A 27,554-nucleotide genomic window follows, 5' to 3' on the forward strand; every position below is an offset into this window, starting at 1 on the left:
GGCGTTGGGGGGGAGGGGGGTGTGGAGGTGATGACTTGTGGGATCCGTGGGGGGGATACCTGTCCATCTTACTTCCCACCTATCCACTCCACCCTCCTCTCCAACCTATCACCATCAGCCCCTCCTCCATCTACCTATTTCACTCTCAGCTACCTTCCCGTCAACCTCACTCCACCCCCTCCCATTTATCTCACCACTCCCTTGGCTCACAGCCTCATTCCGGATGAAGGGCCCAAAACATTGATCCTCCTGCTCCTTTGATGCTGCGTGACCTGCTGTGCTTTTCCAGCATTACACTCTCGACTCTAATCTCCAGCACTCACAGTCCTCACTTTCACCTGTTAAGTGTTGGATGACAAGGGCCAATCCCTCCAGACTTGCTTGACCATACTCCACAGCTCAGAAAAGGAAAGCCACATCTCTGCCAGAGTCATCATCAAACAAGCCATTGATATTTTTAGAATGTGCTGCTGTCTTGAGAGGTCCAGATGGACTCTGCCATTCATGCTGGAGATAATTTCACTGATAGTTTATGTACCTTGTTCATTGTAAAATGTGACCATGCAACACAGCAATCCTTAGTAATGCTGTTCCTCAGATGAAGAGGAATGGTATTAATCTGAGTAAGAGGATATCATTGTATATGAGCCTCTACTGGATGCCAGGGTCATGGAGAGCTGTGCCATGGATACCAGGGCCAATATCCCACACTTGAGATTCACCAAGCTTGAGGAACCTATAATATTGTTAGCCCATCACTGAAACAGGTCTGCTTGTTCAAGATAACTACCAACCCTAGCCAGCCTCCCTCTCAGGAGCTGCCTCTGAACTTGTATCCTCTCAATCTAAAATACTAAGGAGACAGAACCCCTGCCACCCACTCACAGCTGAGCAATGTTTCCCATGGGTACAGATGTACCAGTGCACGTACATCAAGCAGTCTATAATGAATTCAGAAACTCCATAATTACAGGTCCTTGACCTCACATAAGTGAGTTCAATTGTCCCCGTGCATCACAATCTGTGAAACTCCTTGACACGATATATAATGGTGTGTCAATGGAGTCTGTATCTTCCCTTATGTTCCATCAACTTGACAAACACCAAGCATACACAAATAAGCATCAATTAAAGACTAATGACAGGCAGACTTGTCATGGCCTTTTACGAAACAAAGGTGATGACTATTGTTCTTCTGCTGCCATCAATGAGTGGCATCTGTAAGACACCAATATAGTTAGATCCCTGACTGTTCAAGTTCCCAAAAGGGATAATGATGGACACATGAATAAAACAGTAACAATATAATTATATACATAATATTACATTCAATACCTTCTCTTTGTGCTCCAATACTTTTCTCCGGTGTCACTCAGAGACTGATACTCGGCTCCCTCCTATTTCTTGACTACATTTTATTCATTGGTAACATAATCTGAAAATAGAGTTTTGGGTTTTCACAAGTACAGAGATGCCAACAGACCCCACCTCTGTCACCTCCTGTGCCGTTGATGCATTATTGACTGCTCATTTTGCTTGCTGTGCTGCATAAGTAGACATTTCCTCCAATTCGATATTGGGAAGACTTAAGCCCCTGTTTTCAGTCCATATCCCAAACTCTGTTGCCTAGATATCAACTCCATATTTCTGCTTGGCTACAGTCTGAGATTAAACTAATCTGATTGCAGCCTGGAAGTTAAGATTAGCTGTCAACTGTATTTTGTGAGATCATCAAAACCAACTATTTTCACCAGGCAATAATATTGCCTGACCTGAACCTGTCTCACTTCATCTACTGCTGAATGTCTTATCCACATCTTTGCTTCAAACTTGACAAATCCAACACACTTCTGGCTGCTCTCCCACAGTCTAGCCTCTGCCACCTTAAAGTCATCCAAAATTCTGCTATCTCTGCCTTAATTCACATCAAGTCATATTCGTTGATCATCCCTGATCTCGCTGGCCTAGACTGGATTCTGGTCAATTAAAGGCTTGCTTTTAAAACTCTCCTCCATGTTTTAAAATCTCTCTATGGCATTACTAATATTTATCTTTGAAATCTTCACCAGACTGACCATTCATGGTAGTAAGAATGTAAGAAAAGGTCTATAACTTTGAACTATCGTCAAAGATTTTGGACTGTTCCATGATATTTACCTGGATAGTTATCCAGAAAATATTACACAGATTTAAACCTCATCTAACTTCGAGTTTCAGAATTCAGCCTCTCAGTCATTCACAATGATGCTTCCAAACTAACTCTCTAGTGCATCCTCAACTACATTCCTTGCCTCCTTAACGCATACAATTCTCAAGCCTCCTACTTGTAACCTGACCAGCTCTGATTATCCCTGACTACTTGACTACATCCAGACCTGAACTTACTTGCTCCCAATATGACTACCCCTTCTGATCTGAACTGACTACTTCTCTGACCCACTCATCCAATCACCTACCTCTCCCACTTACCATCCTACTCACTTACACTCTCCTACCTGCTACCTAGGCAGCCACCCTAGCCACTTGCCACCTTAGGCACCTGCCAGCCTGCTCACCTGCCACTCAACACATCTACCTTGCTATTCACACATCAGTAATTTGACCCACTGTACTTCACCCATTTATCACTTCATCTGTCTTCTACTTTACCTCCTTACCTCAGACAACCTATCGACTTTGCCACTAATTTCATCCAACTACCCACTCCACTAGCCTACATATTTATACTCATTCATTCACCCACCTATGCACTAATGTTCATTCATACTTAAACTTACCATACCTGGACATGTGCTTTGTCCATTCCCCACCATCCCACAGTTGAAGCTCATTCATGGGTATACTGCATTTCTGGAGATGCTGGACTTTGAAAACAAGGTAAGAAATTTGGAGCAGCAAAGGAGTGTGGAAAAGTTCCAGTGGAGTAGCAATGACTGCTGCTCGGCGGAAGATCAAAACCATGACCTCTGTTTCTCTACTACAGATTGTGCCAGACCTAATGACGATTGCCAAGACTTTGCTTTTACTTTTATATCTCCTTGTGTAACTTGGTGTCATACAATATATTAATGGCAGGGTCTCCTGTGTTCTGTCACCATCTCAGTTCTCATTCTTATCCTTATTATTTCCTCTAACAATAAATGTAAAAATAAGCCTTGCATTTGTATAATGTTTTCATGGCTAACAACATCTCAAAAAGCAATACAGGCAATTAAATACTCTTCTTTTTGAATTATAGTCATTGTTGCAATGAAGGGAAATATGACAGACAATGTACACTCAGTAAATGTGACGAGCGATAATGACCAGATAATCTGTCTCTTGTGACATTGTTTAAGGGATAAGTATTGATAAGGACACCAGGAGGTAGTGCCAGTTGGGGCTTTGGTCCAACATCATCTAAAAAAACTGTATGCAGACAGGGCAGTACTCTTGTTGTAATGCACTGGAGTGATCGCTTTGTTTTGTGTGCTCAAATCCAGGAGTTCAATATTCTAATTTAGTTCAGTATTGTTCATGCTTTGTCTTGTAGATTATGGTTGCATCACCCAAATGCATTGCTTTGTCTTTCAGGGATATCTACCTGCTTTTACATATATCTATTAATTTTCAGAATAAATTCTACTAATATTAGAACATAGAACATAGAACAATACAGCACAGAACAGGCCCTTCGGCCCACGATGTTGTGCCGAACTTCTATCCTAGACTAAGCACCCATCCATGTACCTATCCAAATGCCGCTTAAAGGTCGCCAATGAATCTGACTCTACCACTCCCACGGGCAGTGCATTCCATGCCCCCACCACTCTCTGGGTGAAGAACCCACCCCTGACATCTCCCCTATACCTTCCACCCTTCACCTTAAATTTATGTCCCCTTGTAACACTCTGTTGTACCCGGGGAAAAAGTTTCTGACTGTCTACTCTATCTATTCCTCTGATCATCTTATAAACCTCTATCAAGTCACCCCTCATCCTTCGCCGTTCCAACGAAAAAAGGCCGAGAACTCTCAACCTATCCTCGTACGACCTACTCTCCATTCCAGGCAACATCCTGGTAAATCTTCTCTGCACCCTCTCCAAAGCTTCCACATCTTTCCTAAAGTGAGGCGACCAGAACTGCACACAGTACTCCAAATGTGGTCTAACCAAAGTCCTGTACAGCTGCAACATCACCTCACGACTCTTGAATTCAATCCCTCTGCTAATGAACGATAATACTCCATAGGCCTTCTTACAAACTCTATCCACCTGAGTGGCAACCTTCAAAGATCTATGTACATAGACCCCAAGATCCCTCTGTTCCTCCACCTGACCAAGAACCCTACCATTAACCCTGTATTCCGCATTCTTATTTGTTCTTCCAAAATGGACAACTTCACACTTGGCAGGGTTGAACTCCATCTGCCACTCCTCAGCCCAGCTCTGCATCATATCTAAGTCCCTCTGCAGCCGACAACAGCCCTCCTCACTGTCCACAACTCCACCTATCTTTGTATCATCTGCAAATTTACTGACCCACCCTTCGACTCCCTCATCTAAGTCATTAATAAAAATTACAAACAGCAGAGGACCCAGAACTGATCCCTGCGGAACTCCACTTGTAACTGGACTCCATGCTGAATATTTACCATCTACTACCACTCTCTGACTTCGACCGGTTAGCCAGTTTTCTATCCAATTGGCCAAATTTCCCTCTATCCCATGCCTCCTGACTTTCCGCATAAGCCTACCATGGGGAACCTTATCAAATGCCGTACTAAAATCCATGTACACTACATCCACTGCTCTACCCTCATCCACATGCTTGGTCACCTCCTCGAAGAATTCAATAAGACTTGCAAGGCAAGACCTACCCTTCACAAATCCGTGCTGGCTGTCCCTAATCAAGCAGTGCCGTTCCAGATACTCGTAAATCCTATCCCTCAGTACCCTTTCCATTACTTTGCCTACCACAGAAGTAAGACTAACTGGCCTGTAATTCCCAGGGTTATCCCTATTCCCTTTTTTGAACAGGGGCACAACATTCGCTACTCTCCAGTCCCCTGGTACCACCCCCGTGCCAGTGAAGACGAGAAGATCATTGCCAACGGTACTGCAATTTCCTCTCTTGCTTCCCACATAATCCTAGGATATATCCCGTCAGGCCCGGGGGACTTGTCTATCCTCAAGTTGTTCAAAATGTCCAACACATCTTCCTTCCTAACAGATATCTCTTCTAGCTTATCAGTCCGTTTCACACTCTCCTCTTCAACAATACAGTCCCTCTCGTTCGTAAATACTGAAGAGAAGTACTTGTTCAAGACCTCTCCTATCTCTTCCGACTCAATACACAGTCTCCCACCACTGTCCTTGATCGGACCTACCCTCGTTCTCGTCATTCTCAGGTTTCTCACATACGCATAGAATGCCTTGGGGTTATCCTTGATCCTATCCGCCAGGGATTTTTCATGCCCTCTCTTAGCTCTCCTAATCCCTTTCTTCAGGTCCCTTCTGGCTATCCTGTATCCCTCCACTGCTCTGTCTGAACCTTGTTTCCTCAACCTTATGTAAGCCTCCTTCTTCCTCTTTACTAGACATTCAACCTCCCTCGTCAACCAAGGCTCCCTCACACGACCATTTCTTTCCTGCCTGATCGGTACATACATATCAAGGACACGTCGTATCTGCTCCTTGAAAAAGTCCCACATTTCCACCACATCCTTCCCTGACAGCCTATGCTCCCAACGTATGCTCCTCAAATCCTGTCTTACAGCATCGTAATTTCCCTTCCCCCAATTGTAGAAACTTCCTTGTTGTGCGCACCTATCTCTCTCCATAACCAAGGTGAAAGTCACAGAATTGTGGTCGCCATCACCAAAATGTTCACCCACTAACAAGCCCACCACTTGTCCCGGTTCGTTACCGAGTACCAAATCCAATATGGCCTCCCCTCTGGTTGGACAATCTACATACTGCGTTAGAAAAGCTTCCTGGACACACTGCACAAACACCGCCCCATCCAATCTACTTGATCTAAAGAGCTTCCAATCAATATTTGGGAAGTTGAAGTCGCCCATGACTAAGACCCTGTGGCTTCTGCACCTTTCCAAAATCTGTTTCCCAATCTGTTTCTCCACATCTCAATTCTATAGCTTCATGAATTAATACTTTTGCCATCCTATTCTATATAATATTTTATTTGTCCAATCACAGTGAACTTTTGTTTGGAGTTTGTAAATTGCTTCCATATTTCTCTCCATTCAGCCGGATACTGAATTCAATCATATTGTAACTGTTATTATCCCTTGCATATCCTCTGCAAGGCACATTATTCCTAGGAGGACAAATTGTTGTTCCATTACCTTATCTGGACAATCTTTAATGTGAATTTCCTTTGCAGAAGAACTCTTTCTCGCAAACCCACGTACTTGTGTTACAACATCACCTAGGTGTATTTAATTTTATGACTGTTAAAAATGGTAGATGGCTGCTCTGATTAAATAATTACCTTCTTCCTTGCAGTATCCAGGACCATGTAATACTTGTTTAATGTTTAATTTATCAGTGTCCTGCATGTTTGGATGAGACAATTCTTTCTAATGACCACATGCTGAATCTGAGATGTTGCTCTGGCTTCCATCAAGTTGAATGTAAGTCTGAAACTATCTTACATCTGCACATTTTCTGGATATGATCTACAGTTTTACAAATATATCAGACCTTCATCATGGCTGGGCTTTGTCTATATCTGTGAGGCCTTTTTGTCTCACAGCGCCAATATTAATTGCTTGTGTTAGGTTGGTGTAATGTCTCTTTAAGAGCTCAACATGCAAATAAGCAAGGCGCCCCCAGATGTTATCACATGACCACAAGTCCTAGGCTGTGTACACTGTAGCACTAGAGGCAAAGATTATGCCTAGAGATTATGCTGTATTACATATATTCGTATAACGGTAAATAAACCAATGAGAGGTCTTCAAGTAAATGAAATCCATGTACTTCATTTCTATTATATTTACATAATACATGATGCGCATTTTGAATTACTTTAAAAAAAATTAGAAGAGAAAAAAAACCAGCTTGCTGCTCATACTTAGTGGCAAGAAATAAAATTTAACAGCCATCCAAAAGTTTCCACAGTACAGAGAACAGAAGAAAATAAGATTATTTGCAAATTGTGAATGTCTCTGAGCCAGCCAGGTGTGTGCAGGTTGAAATGAATCCTGTAAATAAACCCTGAAATATTTCAGCCCAAGGGAAGAGGCATTTCTCAAAGTCAATAGTTTGCAGAAAAAAACAATGAGTCTTCATCGTGTGCAATGACAAATTAATTGCGTTTACAGTAGACTAGAGATTTATTGTCAGGTGTACTTTACATGAAAATACAGTGAAAAATTTAATAAGTCGTCCCACGCAAAGCACCTACATAAATGACAGAAATCATACATAATGATAAAAAAGTAAAATTAAGACAGAGTTCATCACAGTTTAGTTAACAGCTCTTTGGATCAAGGAAAGCTGAATTAGGAATGATGGAATACCCTGAAGATACAGCCAGGGCATTTGGGTTCCAAAAGTTGACCACAAGCACAATCCTATTACTTTATCATAGGACATGAAGCCTGTCTGTAAGTAAGCCATTGTGGAAACCAATCATAAATCAATGGGAGTGGTCTGGCACAAGGCACTGACAAAGCACCTAGACCACACCAATTTCTGGTAAAGGTATAGGGATAAAACTTTGATGTCCACTACAAACCCAATACTAAGCTGATCACCTTGGACACCATGAGCAAATTGCCTGATCAAGCATGCAGACTTGATCTATTATTAGAAAATATGAACATCAAGGTAGAAGATGAGCTCAATATTGCATTTTGGTCAACATAAAGTTGACCAGCTTCAATCAAAAACAGGTAATGGCTCACAACTGAAGACACTGTGGAAAGCTACCATTGAAGCGTGGCCTGGCAGAAAAAAAAAGTGCTAGACACTCTCATATCCTTTTGACTTATGAAGACAAGCTTGGTTTCTCAAAAGGCATTTTCTTCAAAGAAAGACAAATCCATTGCTCAAAACTCTCAGCCAGGCCATGTTGTCACAACTACAACAAGGATGCATGGGAATAGAAAAGATAGACAAGTAGCATGAGATTAGGTCCATTGACAAGTAAAGACAGTGACCATTTAATGAAGCTGCGCAAGACAGCTGCCAAACTTTCTGCACAGAAGAAGGCTATCTGGCACATAGTTCTTGTATTGGCTTGTCAAAAAAGCATCATTACACAGTGCTAATCATCTGCTTTTTACCCATACCCTAACATATTATTTTTATCCAAAATATTATCAATTCCTTCTTGAATTCTTCAATTGAAGATGCCTCTGCCACACTTCAAGGCAATGCAGACCGTACCCTAACTATTCATTGGATGAAAAAGTTTTTCCTCACTTCACCCCTGCTTCTTTAGATAATCCCCTTAAAGCTGTGCTGTCTAGATCTTGTCCCTTTTACACCAGGAGCACTTTCGCCTAATCTACTCATGATTTTGAAATCTTCTATCAGATCTCTTCTATCAGATCCAAGGAGAGCAGTCCCAACTTCTTGGCCCCAAATTTCTTCAAAACCATTATCTCATGCACGATAAATGTCTCATTTTGCAGGAAGGTTCATGCTTTGGAGGAAGACAACAGTTCAGATCAGTGATATTAAAAGTAGAAGTAAGTTGTACACTTGACAGTCAGTTGATTTTCTTTGAGAATTGCAGTCACTATTAACCACAGGAATAAGGTGAGAACCAGATCCACCAAGTATAAACCTACTTGATACACAGAGTAATTCTCCAGCATAAAAGTTATCAATTAATGATTGACAATGAACTACAGAATCAATACGAAGTACTGATTAGAACAAGAGCCAGGTGGATCTCATTGACTATGAGATCCTTGATTGGGATTGTTAACCTGGGCCAATCAGGGAGCCCTGGCTGACAGATGTAAGCAGTCGATTCAGAGAGTCTCTTGATCCTAGGGACTGACTCTGAGCTGGCTGGTCAGAGCCCATGCACTGCATACATGTAAATAAAGGATGATTCGATGATGGGATACCGGCCTCTGTGCAGTTATTCAAAAGTTATTATTTAAAACTTGGCTTTCAACTATATTGTCACATTCTGATAGAACTAACACTCCTTTTTAAAAGAAAGATGTTTTAGAAGTGGTACAATTTGGCAGTAAGTAATTTTCTCACAGACCTGTTAACAATTGAAATCAAACTGTCATTTGGTGCAACAAATTAATGCAGAATCTCTATACTCTGTGAGGAACGGTCAGGTTTCTAAAGCAATGAGAATTTAAATGATACACATGAAGATCATGCCATTTCAGTCATAAACATCTTGAGAAACATTCAAATTACACATGAAGGATATGAATAATAATGATTTCTAGAATAAATCCAGATGTCCAGAGGCAAGATTGGCAAAAGCTTATTATTTGCTGCATCTGATTGACTTTGTCACATTAAAAACGAACTGTGAGGATTAAATGTTTCACTTCACTGTGTATCCCAGGGTGCAAGTGTACAGCTGCAACATGACCTCCCAACTCCTGTACTCAATACTCTGACCAATAAACTACTATCTTATCTACCTGCGATTCCATTTTCAAGGAGCTATGAACCTGCACTCCAAGGTCTCCTTGTTCAGCAACACTCCCTAGGACCTTAACATTAAGTGTATAAGTTCTGCTAAGATTTGCTTTCCCAAAATGCAGCACCTTGCTTTTATCTAATTAAACTCCATCTGCTACTTCTCAGCCCATTGGCCCATCTGGTCAAGATCCCGTTGTAATCTGAGGTAACCCTCTTCGCTGTCCACTACACCTCCAATTTTGGTGTCGTCTGCAAACTTATTAACTAAACCTCTTATGCTCGCATCCAAATCATTTATATAAATGACAAGAAGTAGAGGAACCAGCACTCCACTGGTCACAGGCCTCCACTCTTTACTGTTCATAAACCTATCCATATTTATCTTAAAACTATTCAATGACGTAGCTTCAACTGCTTCACTGGGCAGGGAATTCCACAGACTTACAACCCTTCAGGAGAATAAGTTCTTCCTCAACTCAGTCTTAAATCTGCTCTCTCTTATTTTGAGGCCATGCCTCTTTGTTTCAACCACTAGTGGAAACAATCTCTCTGCTTCTATCTTATTTATTCCCTTCATATTTTATATGTTTCTATGACATCCCCCTCCCTCATTCTATTAAATTCCATTGAGTATAGTCCCAGTCTACTCTGTATCTCTTCATAAGTCAACCCTCTCAACTCCAGAAACAACCACATGAACCTCCTCTGCAGCACTTCCAGTGCCAGTAGGGAGATCAAAACTGTACACAGGACTCCAAGTGTGGCCTCACCAGCATCCTATACAGCTGCAGCATACCCTCCCTGTTTTTAGCAATGAAGGAGAACATTCCATATGCTTTCTTAATTACTTGCTACACTTGCAAACCAATGTTTTTGTGATTCATGCATAAGGACATTCAGATCCCTCTGCATAGCAACATGTTGCAATTTTTCATCACTTAAATAATAGTCCATTTTGCAATTATTCTTATCAAAATGAATGACCTCACATATACTAACATTGTACTCCATCTGCCAGACCCTTGCCCACCCACTTAATCTATCTATATCCCTCTGCATAGTTTTAATTTCCTCTGAAATTGGTGAATGACTTTTAAGCTGCAAAACCATTTTGAAATTAATGTTTCTGAGGGAGGTAGCTGCTGATGCAGATGTAAATGCATCTCAGCGATCAACATGCAAGTGTTCAGCTTGACATTAGCAATTGAATGGGTAAGATAAAATTGGAACAAAACAAGTATCATTGTTTGGTCTGATTGCATCAGCAGTTAATATATTCATGAACTTACTTTGTTTTCTCTGTGTCTCTGTTTGAATAATTTCAATGTAGCTCCCAGCTTGTTTGTTTTGTGCTTGTTCAGTTTCAGGTTTTATTAGTTCCTGGATATGAACCTTGATTTATTTCTGACAATTGCTATAAACTGCCTTCACAGTACGGTGCCTTGCCCTTTAATGCCAGGTCTCTTGAAATACTCTCTGAAGAATGAGCTGCAGTGTTTTAGTGTACTGTTCTACACATCCTCAGACTCAACAGCTCAATGGAGGACACCAAGCTCTTTCTCATCACCAACTCTCTTGGCCTAATTTCATTGCATGTCTTACAGCAAATATTAAGGTAAGCAGAAATGTTCTCCAGCGCAGACAAGGCCGAAAATATTGGGCTAAATTTTATACAGGGTCCCTGTACCATTGGTGAGAAACCCACATCTGCTCGGCCAGTTAATCCTGCTGTCATTTGGCAGCTGTCAGATTAGTAAATAACTTGAGGTAGGCCTTCTAACATCATCAGGAGGAAGTACTGTCTCCGAAAGCAGCCAAGTAATTAAATGGCAGCCAGTTCTCTTGTTGCAGCAGTTTCAAAGGAAATGATGGATGCTCCTGGGATAAAAGGTCATTCTCAAGGAAGAGATGCTGATGAAGCCAGATCCTGATATCTAAGACAACCTACTCTTCTTTAAAATAGAACTGGCAAAGAGGTAACAATGTCTTTGTTTATAGCTGTGCAATTAATATGTTGCAACTATTGTGAGATCAGTGATTACCTAACGTTTTGTTTGGGTGATGAAGCTGCCAGGGTAACATAATTGCAGCTTTATGTTGGAAACATAGATGGGTGCAAAGGTACTATCAGTCTATGGTGTGAGTGGTTGAGGTGGCTATGCAAATATTTGAGCTGAGCCCTGGACTTTGTGAACATTAAACTTACAATCTGGAGCAGTCCATTTTCCCTTTGAGTCTGCTCTAACATTCAAAAAGATTTTTGCTGATCTATTTCTAGTCTCACCTTCATGATTCCCCTGTCAGTCAAAGATCTATCTAAGCTAGACGTGGATAATTTCAATGACTAAGCCTCCACTGCTCTCTAGAAAAGAAAAATTCATGGGCTAACGATGGACCAAGAGAAAACAAAACTCCTCATCTCTGTCATTAAAGAGTGACCTCTTATTCTTCAACTCTGCCCTGTATTTCCAATTTCAAACATAAGAGGAAATATTTTCCTGGTAGCTACCTGTCAAGTTCCCTCAGAATCCTATGTTTCGCTTTCATCTAAACTTCAATGGGTACAGGTCATCGTGCGTACTGCTGTGTGGGTGATGGTCTGTAAGTGAGAAGTGAGGGATGCAATGTGTGAAGCATAAGAAGTGATATGAAGCTACATTCATGTGATGTTAATTTTTTAAAATCTGGTGCTATTTCCATTCCTTCACAGTCAGCCTCCAAGTATAGACCTCAGTGGAAATACTATCTCTTTCCTTCTGTGTACCTTGGATGATTAATACTTCTAGTGTTAAAAATCACACAACACCAGGTTATAGTCCAACAGGTTTATTTGGAAGCACTAGCTTTCGGAGAGCTGCTCCTTCATCAGCTTTTTAACTTTGTCCACCGTTGTCCAACACTGGCTCCTCCAGCTCACGGCTACCTCTTGCGTGACATTGTTGACTCTTAGAGCACTCACCTTGAGCTAGTTCTCCATTTTTCTTCAACTTGAATCTTTGAGTAATTTCCTTTTCTGCAGTCTTCACTTTCCCCATGTGAGTTCTAGCTTTACAGACTAGCGTTAAAATGAACAAAGGTAAAACTACTAGCTTCATATGTTCCAGGTTCATTGATTATGAATATAGTTAGCCAGCAGCACTGGTCACACATAATTGCCCATCACAATCATGTTATAGACTTAGAGATCTAGATTTTACACCTTATGTCTGTTTCTGGTGTCATATAACCATAGAGTCATAGAGATGTACAGCACAGAAACAGACCCTTCAGTCCAACCCATCCATGCTGACCAGATATTCCAACCTAATCTGGACCCATTTGCTTGCACTTAGCACATATCACTCTAAACCCTTCTTATTCATATACCCATCCAGATGTCTTTTAAACATTGTAATTGTACCAGCCTCCACCACTTCCTCTGGCAGCTCATTCCATCCGCACACCACCGCTGCGTGAAAACATTGTACCTTAGGTCACTTTCATATCTTTCTCCTCTTACCTTAAACCTATGGCCTCCTACTCTGGTCTCCCCAAAGCCAAGGAAAAGACTTTGTCTAGTTACCCAATCCATCCCCCTCATGATTTTCTAAACCTCTATAAGGTCAGCCCTCAGCATCTGACTCTCCAGGGAAAACAGCCCCAGCCTATTCAGCCTCTCCCTGTAGCTCAAACCCTCCAATCCTGACAACATCCTTGTTGGGAGAATATAAAATATGGTGCATGCTAAGCCCAACACCTTCCTGCCCAGCCTGAATTGGGCACCATAAAGTGGTGACATATTGGTGAGAGTGGATAGTCATGTTTAAACTGGAAAAGAAAGCAAGGAGGGGCAAATCATTGGGTGCACATTCTGGCTACCCTACCCAAGCTGTTACTACCCATTTGTTCCTCCCCTGCTGGACACAAACTGCCTCCATCATTTTCACCTGCTCCTGATGCTCCCCAAATTCCATCCTCATTCAATATCCTAGATTTATCTGGTTCCAGATGCCGAGGCTTTTTCCTCCCTGGGCTTCCTTGCATTCCCTGCAGCATCGACTTCTAATTTGTAGCATTTATTAGACTTCTAGCACGGCTAGCTGATCAGATTGTTTTGCAATTTTGAGGGTGATATCACTGAGGGGTAAGAAATCCCACTTAGCCCCCTTGTAGGGCATTATTGCTATGGAGTGAGCTTTTTATTTCAGTCAGTCTGCTGTTGGCTGACTTTTGGAACAAGAAAATAAGCAATTCATCTTTCACACTTATAACACTTAAATGATGTCATGATAGGATGCAAAGGGGTCGGTCAGCTAATCATGAAAATCAAATATCCAGCAAAGTTGACACATCAGGTCATGAGTTCTGACCTACCAGAATTTGCCATCATTGAATTTCTACCCTATAGATATCTACAAGGCGAAATTAATTTTCTTGTGTTTTTTTCCAAGTGTTTTCTGTCTTGTGCATTTAACCAAAAAACAAGCAAATGAAAATTAACACCAAAAATAATCATAGAAATCTTACTTTTGAGACAAGTCATTAATAAATTGTTTTTACAGTTCATCTTCCCCTCAGTGGAAAAATAGTAATGGATATTTGCAGAAGCTGAAATATGAAGCTCCATTTTGTTCAAGTAAATCTTTATTCACTATCTCTTTCTAAATCTTTGTTGAAGTGTATAAGCTATTTACTTCAACTCATTGATATGTTGAGCATAATAATTTACCCTGCATGATTGGATTACAGCAGAACTTGATTTTTTCAAATCCTCTGTCACATTCATGGAGAACTCTCTCTGACTTCGCATTATCCTCATCACCGGTATTGAGGACTGTTTTGCTGGAAAATAAAAGATTGAAGTGTTGCTGTTGAACCTGAAGTTGGTTAGTAGCTGGCATCAAAGTGAAATCTGCTCTATCAATTCATTCAGTGTACCGTTGTGCTGATTAAACAACTTCAATTATAGAATCATCAGTGAGCTCACGTGAAATATACTGTGTGTTCTTCTTCTCAGTATTTGCTTTTTCTGGCAAAATTTAGTGAGTTTTTATATTTTGATCTTCCTCAAATAATGATAGAAGAATAAGCTTTCTTACAGCTCCTATATGTCTGTGTTTTCTCTCTGTTGACAGTACAAGACAATTCCTGATGAAGAGCTTGTGCCCGAAACATCAACTCTCCTGCTCTTTGAATGCTGCCTGACCTGCTGTGCTTTTCCAGCTTTTTTACTCTGATCTCCAGCATCTGCAGTTCTCACTTTCTTGAAGACAATTCCATGTCAATTTAGGTCATCTCAAGAGATTCTTTCATTTCTTTTTGGGTTTCCATGAGACTTGAAAACTCAATAAAATCTTCCACCAATTGCGTCTAGAGTAATTAGATAACAACAGTTTCCTCCTAGGTGAGTTCTTTTCTTGGAACTGGTTTTTGCTATCTTAAGGATGTTAAGGTCACATCATGCATTTAGACTTAAAAATGAAAAATTACTCTTGCAATAATTGTACTTGTTCTCAAATTGAAATAATATTCAAAAGCTGTTGGAGCTTCTTCAAAAGTAACTGCCTTTTAGTATAATGTAGTTATTATAACGCCATCTGCTGTAGGACCTACTGACCTATTTTCTTAGTCAGCTTGAGATTTAGTTTTTTTAAATTTTGAAGCCATTTTGTAGGTTAAGAAGTGTATTTCTTTTCCCCAAGATATCCAGATCTTTGTTCTGTTTGGCATATCTCTGCTCTGTAATGGGTGTGAAATTTCCCATTGTGATTCATTTTTACTTTCTTTCCATTCTACAATATTTTTCCTGCATCTCAGGATGCAAGAAGATTTTCTTTTGGAGTGCTGTACTTGCTCTGCTGTTGTTTTTAAAAATGTTGCTGACTGCCTGTCTGCTCACCCATTTGTCATTGTTAACTAAATATCTGTGCATTCTTAAAGCAGTCATGTTCATAAAATGGTAAATCAACGATCCTTCTGAAAACATTTTATTTTTGCTGGCTCAATGTTTCACTTTCATTATTGTTGCTTTGAGGAGCATAAACACTGATCCACACATATCATTAGGTCATATGTTCATGGACCATCGGCTGTTAGCTTTAAGTTAGTGTAGCATGGTGCCATTTGACTCTACATTGAGTCAAATGGCCTCTTCACTTCTGTGGTAGAATATTAAAAAATCTTGAGTCTTAACAAGAAGAGGCACTTGTCTTACATAGCAAGACTTTTAAAAAATATATTGTGTAACAGCAATAGCTATGAATTCCATCAATTAGTTGGGAATAACTGCAAAGACTATCAGGAGGCAGAGGTGACACATCAATCTCCATTGGGAGCTCATTCTGCACTGCTTTCGTTCTACTCAAAAACTGTGTGACATCATCAGATTGGATGTAGCTTAATGCAGCTTTAATATTACTCATTCTTTATAATTTTAAATTTCAAACCCTTTACAATCCACTATGTGTCTCTCCAACGGCATGGTTGACCAGTGGTTAGCACTGTTACCTCACAATGCTAGGGACTCAGGTTAGGTTCTAGCCTTGGGCATCTGTCTGTGTGGAGTTTTCACATTATTCCTGTGTCTGTGTGGGTTTCCTCTCACAATTCAGTGGTATGCAGGTCAGGTGAATTAGTCATGCTAAATTGCCCATAGTGTAGTTTATTAGTCAGGGGTAAATATAGGGTAGGGGAATGGGTCTGGGTGGGTTGCTCTTCAGAGGGCCGGTGTGGGTTGAAGTGCCTGTTTCCACACTGTAGGGAATCTAATTCTAATACACTGATAAGGGACTTACACCGCAGGGTCTAGTTAGTTTAGATTTTAGCTGGGGACCCTGAGAAACTGCTGGTAACAGACACAACTGTAGTGAAAAGAGGTTCTATGCTGATTCACTTCCTGACATCTCTCTTATAAGAACCTGTGTTTGAATTTATCTTTTTGCCAAGGGGTGTGTTTGTAGGGATGTTGCAGGAAATTGGAGCAGCACATTAAGTTGTGATAGAGTAGTTAGGGTTTTCAAGTAGATTAAGTTATTCTATACTCTGTTCTCTTTTGCTCATATTTCTTTCAGTAGTCTATAATTAAACCCTGTTTTGTTTAAAACTGAGTGGTGTGACCAGCTGCATCACTCCCAGAATATTCATCTTATATCTGCTTTTAACAACTAGAAAAGTTAGGGTCTGGGCTACCTTCTTGAAATGTTTTGAGGGGGTCTGGCCTGGTCCATAACACATGCCAGTTAGCAAGTTGATACTTCAGCCAGAGCCAAAGGCTAATCAGTACTGCCATATTGATGTGCTGTTTTGTACAGACACAAAGAGGAGTGGCTTGTCACTCGGGGTCTATCTGAAGAGGACATCTTGCTGTCTGGCACAATTTCACATCTGCAGCATATACAAGCTGACTGTGCAGCAAGTACACTGCACATTCATTCAACCAAATGATTACATCAGGAAGTGGTAGAGGCTAGTTCCTAGTCAAATCAAGAGGAGACTGCTGTTCGTCAGGCTCTCAGTACAGGCTGTAGTAGGAACAGTACAAAAGATTGGTCACAGTCAGTCATCTGTTTAGGACACTCAAATTTAGGGAATCTGTCCAAGTACAGACTGGGAAATGCCCCCCTTATTAGGACAGCACCAGCAGGCAGAGGAATGATATTTTTCATTAAGGAACTGTAAACAGAACAGTCAGAGTTTCTGGTTAGTCATACCTTCGAGGTGTTAGTAGAAGATGTCAGATGTGACCATTGTTCACGACATCATTATGCAACCCTTGACTGATGTAGACCAGAGGTATTGTGCTGCCTATGCCTCAATCAGGGCCATTGTGGAGCAGTGTGTCGGGCTGACAAAGATGTGGTTCTGCTGTTGGAACAAGCTTGGAACATCCTCCAATATATTCTGACCAGAATGTCCCTCATCGTCCTGGTGTGCTGTTCTCTGCACAACTGGAGCAGGCAATGAAGTGATGTGATAGATGCTAAGGAAGTGGGGAATAGGAGCAGTCTTCTGTGTGGGGGGGGGACAAGGATACCGGGGAGGAAGAAGTGCTCCTTGAGAGTGACAGATGTGATCTACAAGCTAGACAGGGCCTGATTCTCAGTCAGTTCCAGTAGCTGAGAACTGAGTACAACATTCTGCACTGCATTTGCTCCTCTCAAGTTGAATGTAGTGTCATCATTGGTTACAATGCCAGGAGGTGGTTGCAATTTTGGCATGAACTTCAGCCTCTGTTTGTGTTTTTACTGCCCTTTTACTGTCCATTAAAAAAAAGTCATGGTTGGCATTGTGCGACTGCTTGTCTGTATGTGATGTTCCCCTACTGAACAATACTCAGGTGTGGGTCTCCAGTGGGCACTAGGGACAGGTTACTGGTGACCTATAGCCTGGTGGTTAAACAGCGATTAGGGTGTGAGCGTGGGATTGTATGTGTGAGGCAATGTAAGCCACATCAGCTATGTGCTATTGTGTTGCTGATGAAGGTCAATGCTCGATTGCCAATGCTTGTCCAGGAGCACAGTAGCTCTTTGAAGATGGCACAGAGATGCCAGTCATTTGGTGATATATATACTGAGTGGCAAGTTGTTCTGGGAACAGTATGTGGTAAGCTAAGGCCAGAATTTGATGGGAAGGACACCATAGGAGGAGGATAAGTAGTTAATGAGGTGTATTTGGTTAGATACAACAAGAAAACTTGATAGGTCTTGCATTGTAAAACCATCAAAATAACTTAACCCTTCGTCTCTTCTAATTACTTTGCCCACATGACAGTCTTTCTTTCCATTGTATACACAGGTATTTATCTGTCTGTCACTCTCATCCTTCTTATCAGTCTGTTTCTCAGCTCCTCTGTGTCTGTTATATTTCTTACCTTCTGCATCGCTGTCTGCTTCTCTTGCCATCTCTGTCTATCTGTCTCTCACATCATTTGTATCTGTTATGCCACTTGCCTTTCCCCGGTGTCGATCTGTCGCTCAAAGCTGTCACAAATTGTTAAGATTTACACTCCTTAGAGACCAGAATACATAGGTAAAGCTGATTGTTCTTTTGTGAGAGAAGCATTCAAAAATGCAAATTATCTGCTCAAAAAACAAATTAGGATGAAGAATTATACTGACAATTTACATGCCTTCTGAAATATAAGATGTATAACTTTCATTTGAAAATTTAACTGAAAATATAGTCAAATTAATCATTAAGTTTTCAAAAGTACTCAACTATTAAGTACAAAGGCACAAATTGCCTTTCCACTAAGAAAAATAAATGTTTGTCATTCAAACATGAACACCAGAACCAGTATGAAATCACTTTGAATATATTGTTTCCAGCCACACTGTGTTGTTTCTCTCTCTTGTTCAAACAAAATATACAAAATTCATTCAACACAAATATTACCTGCTTAAGCCTTTTGAAAATTAACTTGACATATTCCTATAAATAAGTTCATTTTCACGAACTATCAAACAAATATTGTTGTAAGCTGAAGAAAAAGGTTCTAATTTTGGAGCTAAGCAAAAATTGTTGATATTTCTCAGCAATAGTGAAATCTAGGTATGCTCAGCAATGAGGATCTGCCTTCACTCTATAATCAGAATTATTCATGTTTAAAAACAGCTAAGTGTAAAAGGGCAATCAGAAGGGCAACAATTAGATCATTTACATGTCAGCCTTACTACGATTCACACTACGGTAAGTTCCTGAAATTAATGTTATGCACAGAATGTGTATTACTTAACTATCTTCCACTCACGTATTCTGCTGGAGAAATTACACTGCTTTTATTGGAAGTAGTTGCTGTGGCTTCAGGAATGGGCTTTGTTTGCTGTAGCTCATCAAGACAATGTTTAAGTAGACTCTGTTTTTTGCACACTGAGTAAATAGAGGCTGATTGCTATAGTGCAAAGAAATTATTTAATTAAACTACCAATTCACACCTCACAGTGGAATTCCCCCAACCCTTGAGAAATGTGTGAGAGTACAGAGACAACTCAAAAGACCTGATTCCTGACATCAAGAATAAAATTCCAAATTTCCTTTATGGTGTAAATATCTAGATTAGAAGCTCACTACTATGAGATGACATCTTATTTCATGTACTTACATCTCATTAGGGTTCACCCCAGGATCATACATTTTATGCAGGTATTGACTTATGGGCAAAGGCTCAATAGGTTGGGACTCTACTCATTGGAGTTTCGAATAATGAGAGGTGATCTCATTAAATACGTAGGATTCTTAAATGGCTTGACAGGGTAAATGCTGAGAGGATATTTTCCCACTTGGGAGATTCTAGGCTCGGAGAGCGCAGTCTCAGAATAAAGGGGTGTTAATTTATGACTGAGATGAGGAGGTGCTTCTTCTATCAGAGAATTGTGAGTCTTTTGAACTCCTTTCTGCAGAGAGCTGTTGCGACAAATTCCTTGGAATATTTAGGTCAGACTCTTGACCAGCAAGGGAACCAATGATTATGGAGAAAATGCAGGAAAGTGGACATGAGGAATGTCGGATTAGCAATGATCCCATCGGATGATAAGTAGGCTCAAGGGGACAGATGCCCTACTTCCGTTACTATTTCTAGTCTTATAGTCTTATTACTATCTAATTTCTCTTCATTTCAGTGCACTTTGCAGTTTGCCATGCACTAGTGAGAAACTAGATGTTGCAAATTGCTGACTGAAAGTCAGAACTGTTAGTCATAGAGTCACAGAGATGGACAGCATGAAAACAGACCCTTCAGTCCAACTCGTCCATACTGACCAGATATCCCAACCTAATCTAGTCCCATTTGTCAGCACTTGGCCCATGTCCCTCTCAATCCTTGCTATTCATTTACCCATCCTGATGCCTTTTAAATGTTGTAATTGTACCAGCCTCTACCATTCCCTCTGGCAGCTCATTCCATATACGCACCACCCTCTTTGCGATAAAGTTGCCGCTTATATCCCTTTTACATTTTTTCCCTCTCACCCTAGACCTATGCCCTGTCATTCCACCCAGAGAAAAGACCTTGTCTATATACACTACCCATGCCCCTCCTGATTTTATAAACCTCTATAAGGTCACCCCACAGCCTCCAATGCTCCTGTGTGTGGAAGCAACTTACTCGGTTGCTTCTGTGGGTTTCCACCTAAGGGGCATTTACCAGAAATTCATGTCACACTCCATGGGCAGTGACCTCTCCTGTCATTTATCCATGGAAGTCAACATCAATAAAAAGCTAGTCTCATCACATCATCGTGGCTTCTTGAACTAATTCAGAATACATGTCAGCATTTCACCACTGCACTTTGGACCTCACTGGCAACTTACATTGTAATGGTTTTATATGTCACTCTGTATACAGGAACACATGCATCCATCTCATGCCTCTGCAAATGATGCATTTTATGGTGCTTAGTTTCCTCTTTTCAGTGCTCACTTGGGCACTCAAAGTCAGGCAGTTCCTCATGGATGCCGGCACTGAACATTCATCTTGCTGAATAGCTTTGTGCATTGTCAATGTCACACCTCCACCATGTGCCAGCAGTTTATGTGGCATACACACTGCAAGTGCCTCAACAAAATGACAATGTCTGCAAATTGAAAGGGAACTTCCCTTACTGGAAAGATGAGGGACTATAGTCAATTGGAGGATACCAGAATAAACAGTCAAGGACATTGTTGGATGTTGGTCCAGGGTCTGACCATATTCAGTCAGATCTATGGAATCTGTGTCCTTGCAAAATGGGAATCAAGCCACAGTCAGTCCTCCAGGTCAAGCCTAACCAGTCTGAGAATCAGGAATAAATTAGTAGGGGAGCTGTAAGTTTATCCATCTGGGGGAAGTGTCACATACAGACAGGGCTCCCTCACAGCTCTGTCCAGGTCAGTCCTGGGGGATTGCTCAGTAAATATCAAGAAGATGCCGTCGATGCAGGGTAGCAGAAAGTAGGATATTTAATCTGGGATGTGTTTGTACGATAACTTCTGCACCCCAGTGTCAATGAAAGGACACTGAATTATGATAGTGGATGCAACAATGTGGTAAGCCTAGGGCTGTGGGTGGAAATTAGGATATTAGGGTGGAAACATTTGGGTCGAAAAAGGGATTACAGGAAATGTGGGGAGCCTGGAAGTTGAGGATGACAGGGCCAGCAGCACAAAATGTTGCCTGAAATGTCTGGTTCAGGAGCACTCTTAACAATGAGGCAGATTCTGGGCTTCACTGACAGGATCATGTCCTGCAAAATGTGTTGATTTTGATCAAACCACAATTGGACGATAAGATAGAAAAATGATGCTATTACATTCACAGTGGGCAGAGTAATTTTCATTTGTTTTTAAATCTCTCAGGCAAGGTGTACATGTTTGGTTTATGAAACTAACTGTAGATTGTAGTTGAGTACTGATTGTCTTATATCCTTGACTGAGTGTGTGCCACTTGTTAAACATGTTGGTAGAATGAACCTATACCTCTAGAGAAGTGTGCACCCATGAAAAATAGTGTAGTCACCTGCACAAGGTCATCGTAAATGTGGAACATGAGCGGAGGCAAGGTGCTATTTTGAGGAATTCACATTATCATTTACTTCAGTCATCTCTTTATTAAAGGGATAAGTGTTATTTACACTCATGCATTACTGTTAAAGTTGAAGAGTCCCTACAACTTGCTGCTATTTGGAACATTTCTCAGAGATGAGTAATGCATTACTGAAATAACGTATACCTTTCTTGAGGTCTATGAAGAGGTTAATTAACTCTAACATGGTAGCCACATAACTGGGTACTATGGCTAAAGTGACACTTAATTTGACATTTAATGTTGAAAGTATATAATATATGTACAAAGTGCAACAGTTTAACACAATAATGCATTCATCCATGTTACCAATGTTCCCTCAGAGCATTTTCTTTCCCTGTTCTCCCATTATATCTTGGTGCCATCCTGGGGTTCATAGCTGTTGCTAGAGGGAGCTGCTGTGTAGTTGATTTTGGCAGACTACCTTCTGTGCTTTTGGTCAAGGACCCAGACATTTCTGGGGTATACTGCCCAAATACAGTTTCAACCATCTCAGCTGCAACTTTCACAGGAGTAGGGCTTTCAGGCAGTTCGGAGGTGGAGGGACATCGTTGTTGTCCTGAGAAGCAATGACTGGGAGTCCTGTCTGTAATTGCTCCCGTAGCTATGTGCCTGTAGGTACCACCTTGCCTCCTTGATAGGAAGGGACACACCTGCAGTGGTGTCACTGTCCCTCATCCCCTTGTCACTTTGCTGTGGGTGCTGAGCGCCAATGGCTGAAGCAATGGGGTGTAGGTCTGTGTGGATTCCCTGAAACCACCAAGCTTTCTGCTGGACCTGGATTTCCATGGCCGCAGCAAAAGTCTCCATGTAACTGACATAGTACTAATAAGGTTGGTGGACTTCTCCATCCTTTGCCCCAGTTTGCCAAGTGTGTCCAGTAAACCTGCCTGCTGCTCCTATGCTTGTTTATGCAGTTTAATGAAGTCATAATGGCTATAGCCATGGGGGTCATCGTCTGCCTGCTGTTGAGCAGATACTTGGTGTCTGGCTATTCTCTGTGAATCAATGACCTGAGGCACTTCTCCATCCATTAACTGTGGAGACATAGTCCTCAGAAGGTGGTCCTGATTCTAAACTAGAAAGTGAACCCAGCAATGTAAAAGTCTCAGAAGGCACAGGGGAAAGCTTTGCTTCCATGTCCTCCAAACGATCTTTTTTCTCAGAGGTGGAGGAGTTGCTTTTGGGCTGAGGGTTTGATCTATTTGAGGTGGCAGTTGTATGTGTGCCTCCATAAAAGAAGGAAGGTTATTATTTGTGCAAAAGAGGTAGAAGCTTGAGCAACTCAAACGAAGTTAACAGTGGTGGTCTCTGCACTCTCTTCCTGGTTATGAGACATTTCTCCTTAAATCAAGAGAAAATGATCGATTGATTGAACTGATGTGTGTGGAAGAACTGTTGATGGTGATGTAAAAGCAGGAGAGGTGGTGAGGCGCTCCTAAATTACTGAGTAGGAAGTACAGAGGGTAAAATGTTTGCAGTTTGCGAGATCAAGGTTGGTCAGAACTGTTGAGTGGAAATGCCGCATACAACATTGACAGTTGTAGACCACCAATCTTCATGACGTTACTTTTCAGCAGCAGTTAGAGTGAATAAGAGAAAGCACAGAGAAGATAGCCATTTTAACCATGCATGGTGCAAAAGATCATGAACCCTCTCCCAGTACTGCCAGGCATTAAACTTGTTGTATGAAATGACACTGACCCAGATTCTATCCAGGTCCAGGGTGGCTGTCTTGCATCATGCCCTTTTTCAATGGTCCATAACAAATAAGATGGTCCTCCTCTGCACTGATTCATCCAGCTAAAGGACTCTTTGTTGAAGCCGAATGCCAAATTCACTTTCTGTGACATCTCATTAACAAAAATAATATGGCATGAAGGGGAAGTTAATGTCTTGTAGTGTCTGAAGTGATGCACGGCCAGAGTTTAAATATGGTGCTGTGATATGAATGGTACAAGGTCTCAGTAGTGAGCCTTTCTGTCTCTGCTGCTTCGCAATTGTAAAGCAGGTTGATGGGTGCGACTCTTCCAGTATTTCGCACTAACCTTCAACTTTTGAGCCACCACAGCATTGTCAATACTGACTCCACTATCAATCAATGGCAAGCTGAAACCGGGAGCTGAAAAGTTTATTGAACATATTCAAAAGACTCAGACCAGCATGGCAGTCTCTCAGCCTGGCCTGGTGGTCTTTTGGTGATACATGCCAGTCCCTTGGCCGGGCGTGGCCTCAGTGTGGACTTCCTGTCTCCAGGCGATTTCTCAAAATGCCGCCATGGCAAAGCATTTAAGAAACACTGTAATGTTTGAAATTTTGGCTTTATTTCTTTATTTTCTACTTAAACCTAAGAAGTCTGCAATGTGTAACTTTTGACCTAATTGTGTACATTTTATGCTATACTAGATTTACTGCAATGTTTAACTTTTAATTGTGTTTCTACCTTGTTCTTAAGATTCTGTACCTAGGGACTTTTACCTCAGCTGATGCCTTACATGGCTACTTTTCAATGTACTTCTGCACTTTTGGACTTGAGTACACATGACAGTAAAATTAAAATCAAAATCAAATTCAAACAAATTTAGAAATGTCATTGCAGAGATAATACAATTATCTAATCTTTTAATTTATTTTACCCTATGCATTCAAAATTTCAGCTGTGATTGCAGTGCTTGTCAGCAGGAAGGATTTTCAAAAGTTTTTATAAACTAGGATGTTAGAATTCTGACAATGCTCCTATAAATTTGATATGTTTCTATAAGGTTTTCCATTAGTAAGATTTGCAAAAAAAAAGCACAAAAAAATAGTGATGAGAGAATTAGATTATCAAACAGGAAATGTGTGCAATTTACGGTTTGTGGGGAATCAGTGCCCTCCTGTACACTGATGGAAGTGAGCCAAATCAGAAGTTAGAGCAGTGAAGCCATCTTTTTATTTGCATTCTTGAAGAATGCCATTAGCATTTCCAGAGGTAATTTTGGAAACCAAACACCACATACTGCTGTCTTTATCTTACCCCTGCCTGCAAAACTTATGTGATTATAAATAAGCTAATCTTCTGCAATTATAATAAGGATATTGACTAAGATCAAAAATGCATGGAGCCGGGGACAAGAATCAGAATGGATAGAAAGCAGGTTTCAACCCCTCAATCAAGTTTAGGAGTTAAAGGTATTTGGTCACAGTGGTGGAATGTCATAAGTTGTGCTCTAGAGGAATCGATGCTGGGGCCATTGCTCGGACCAATTAAATAAGCAACTTTGACATGGGAATCAGAAGCGTAATTTCAAACTATGGTGGATAACACCAAAATGGGGATGATAATTAACATGGAGAAAGTGAGGGCTGCAAATGCGGAAGATCCGAGTTGAGAGAGTGGTGCTGGAAATGCAGCATCCGAGGAGCAGGAGATTTGACGTTTCGGGCATAAACCCTTCATATGGGATAAGGCTTGTGGGCTGGTGTGCTGAGACATAACTGGGAGGGGGGGTGGAGTCTAGGGGGAAGGTAACTGGGAATGCTATTGGTAGATGAAGGTGGGGGAGAAGGTAATAGGTCGGAGAGGAGGGTGGAGTGGGTAGATGGGAGAGACAATGGACAGCTCAAGAGAGCAGTGCAGAGTTGGAGGCTTGGGACTGGGATAAGGTGGGGGAAGAAGAAATGAGAAAACTGGTGAAATCCACATTAATCCAACGTGGTTTCAGGGTCCCAAGGCGGAAGATGTGTTTTTTTTTCCTCCAGGCATCAGGTGGTTAGGGTTTGGCAATGGAGGAGGCCCAGGGACCTGCATGTCCTTGGTGGACTGGGAGGGGGAGTTGAAGTATTCAGCCACAGGGCAGTGGAGTTGTTTAGTGTGGGTGTCCCAGAGATGTTCTCAGAAATGGTCCACAAGTTGACGTCCTGTCTCCCCAGTGTAGAGGAGACCACATCGAGTGCAAAGGATATAGTAGATTACGTTAGTGGAAATACAGATAAATTTCTGTTGGATGTGTAAGGATCCTTTGGGGCCTTGGATGGAGGTGAGGGGGTGGTGTAGGTGCAGGTTTTGCACTTCCTGCAGTGGCAGGGAAAGATGCCGGGAGTGGGGTGAGGGCTGATGAGGGGTGTGGGTCTGATAGGGGAGTTGTGGAGGTAATTGTCTCTCCAAAACACTGAAAAGGATGGGGAGGGAAATATATCCCTAGTGGTGGGGTCTGTTTGTAGGTGGTGGAAGTGGGAGAGGATTATCTGATGTATACAGAGGTTGGTGAGGTGGAAGGTGAGGACTGGGGGCGGGCTTCTGTCCTTGTTATGTTGGGAGGGGTAGGATTCATGGGCAGAGGTGCAGGGCATGGAGGAGATGCACTGGAGGACATTGTCAACCATGTGGGAGGGGAAATTGTGGTTTTTGAAAAAGGAGGCCATCTGGAATTTTCCATAGTGAAATTGGTCATCCTGGGAACAGATGCAATGGAGAGAGAGGAATTGGGAAGAAGGGATAGCTTTTTTACAGGAGGCAGGGTGGGAGGAGGCGCAGTCTAGATAGCTGTGGGTGTCCATGGGTTTGTATTAGATGTCTTAGAGTCTTAGAGATGTACAGCATGGAAAAAAACCCCTTCGCTCCAACTCTTCCATGCTGACCAGATATCCCAACTCAATTTAGTCCCACTTGCCAGCAACCGGCGCATATCCCTCCAAACCCTTCTTATTCATATACCCATCCAGATGCCTTTAAATGTTGCAACTGTACTAGCCTCTACCACTTCCTCTGGCAGCTCATTCTGTACACATACAGAAAAAGTTGCAGTTTTGTATCTTTCCCCTCTCACCGTAAACCTATGCCCTCTAGTTCTGAACTCACCCATTCCAGGGAAAAGACTTTGTCTATTAACCCTATCCATGCCCCTCATGATTTTATAAACGTCTGTAAGGTCACCCCTCAGCCTCTGACGCTCTAGGGAAAACAGCCCCAGCCTGTTCAGCCTCTCCCTACAGCTCAAATCCTCCAACCCTTGCAACATCATTTTAAATCTTTTCTTAACCCTTTCAAGATTCACAATATTCTTCTGATAAGAAGAAGACCAGAATTGCAAGCAGTATTCCCAAAGTGGCCTAACCAATGTCCTGGACAGCCGCAACATGACCTCCCAACTCCTGTACTCAATACGCTGACCAATAAAGGAAAGCATACCAAACAGCTTCTTCACTATCCTATCTTCCTGCAACTCAACTTTCAAGGAGCTATGAACCTGCACTCCAAGGTCTCTTTGTTCAGCAGCACTCCATAGGATCTTACCATTAAGTGTATAAGTCCTGCTAAGATTTGTTTTCCCAAAATGCAGCATCACTCATTTATCTAAATTAAACTCCATCTGCCACTCTTCAGACCATTAGCCCATCTGATCAAG

The sequence above is a fragment of the Chiloscyllium punctatum genome, chromosome 2 (assembly GCF_047496795.1).
Source record: "Chiloscyllium punctatum isolate Juve2018m chromosome 2, sChiPun1.3, whole genome shotgun sequence".
In the NCBI taxonomy this organism is placed as follows: domain Eukaryota; kingdom Metazoa; phylum Chordata; class Chondrichthyes; order Orectolobiformes; family Hemiscylliidae; genus Chiloscyllium; species Chiloscyllium punctatum.